This window comes from Tursiops truncatus, chromosome 13 (assembly GCF_011762595.2).
Source record: "Tursiops truncatus isolate mTurTru1 chromosome 13, mTurTru1.mat.Y, whole genome shotgun sequence".
Taxonomy (NCBI): Eukaryota; Metazoa; Chordata; class Mammalia; order Artiodactyla; family Delphinidae; genus Tursiops; species Tursiops truncatus.
Genome location: NC_047046.1, coordinates 48,252,365 through 48,253,907, shown reverse-complemented (window position 1 = coordinate 48,253,907; position 1,543 = coordinate 48,252,365). Strand labels below are relative to the sequence as shown.

The 1,543-nt window shown below is 32.7% G+C and overlaps 1 non-coding gene across 1 annotated transcript; it reads left to right on the top strand.

Annotated features, from left to right (window-relative positions):
- The first annotated feature begins 1,118 nt into the window (after positions 1-1,118).
- Positions 1,119-1,191, top strand: TRNAR-UCU (transfer RNA arginine (anticodon UCU)). Its single transcript has one exon. It is a non-coding gene; the product is annotated as a tRNA-Arg (tRNA).
- The last annotated feature ends 352 nt before the right edge of the window (positions 1,192-1,543 follow it).

Sequence of the window (1,543 nt, the reverse complement as noted above, 5' to 3'; positions counted from 1 at the left end):
TTAGTCTACAGAATACATTTGTTACAGAAAGTGGAGTATTTTCATCAAAATTGAAAATGAACTGACCAGCCTTGTATATCAAGAAATAAATTATATGGGATACTTTGTTAGAAAAACACTAAGATCTCTGGGTCTATAGTTTTCTCCTATAGATTACAAATAAAATACAAGAGTGCCCCTAGCATATCACAATTATATTTCAGTGAAAACTTCTCTGATCGTCATACACAAAATCACCCTCTGCGTGTATTGGCATAATTTTAATTATTTCTTTCTTCTGTAAATCGAAACTATTTAAACTAACCTGGGTGGTAATTTCTTTATGATGAGGAAATGTTTATTCTAATTGGCTATTCTTTTCTACCATGCCACAGGTCCTTAATCATTAATATCATTCTTTTAACTATAATAATCACTTTTCTTAGCATCCGTTTCCTTTTTTTATTGACTATCTGGCATGGAAAGTCCATAAATATTAAGACATTAACATCCTAATATATATTCAGATTTCATCTTCATTGATTATTACATTAGGAAAACCCGATTATGAGATTTTATATTTGCAATATGAAGTTTTCACTTTTTTACCTAGGAAGGAGATAAAATTTACTTTCTGGAGGTCAGAAGTTAAACAAGAAAGAAAAGGACTATGTGTTGTTGGTTTTGTAGAAATCATTTCTTCAAAAAAAATTACCTATGAAAAGAAAATGAGTTAAAATCTAATTTTAATAGTTAATAACAAGAGTTAGCAATTATTTACTGAGAACCAGGCTCTATTTTAAACATTTGCATTGTCTATTGAATCCTTTCAGTAACCTTATGAGATATAAAATTTCATTTCGTTTTACTAAAGATGAAACTGATCAACAGGGGACCCAACTCGCCCAAAACACACAGCTGGAATTGCAAGAAATCAGAGCCAGTCAGTTTGGCTCAAGGTTGACCTTGCAATCTTATCATCATTGCTTCCAACATCCTACTCACATCAAGCGTGCTGTAGTATAGTATCCAGTCCACACCCAGTATCCTTATTTATCTGTAGTTGCGGCCAGTAAAACAACAATGAAACAAACTAAAATTGTAAATATGTACATCAAAGACAAACACATGCAGGGACTTCCCTGGTGGTCCAGTGGTTAGGACTCTGCACTTCTATTGCAGGGGGCACAGGTTCCATCCCTGATCGGGGAACTAGGATCCCACATGCTGTGTGGCATGGCCAAAAAATTTAAAAAAACAAAAACAAAAACACAACGAAACAAAACAAAAAAACGCATGTCAAACCTACAGTACTGAGTCTTTTCTAAAGCCTAAAGTGAACAAAGAACCATTTCCCCTTTATTTCTAGTATGTGTAAATATAACCTTAAGGCATTTTATAAATATATTTTTATATATTTTTTGACATATATATTCTATATTTTCTTTACAATCTTTTTGTTCCCCACATCGTTCATTACTATTGTTCTTCCTGTCTCCCTACCAAGAAAATGACTTTTACTCTTTTACATTGTTTCCTATAAAAACATGGTCCTGCTTTCCCA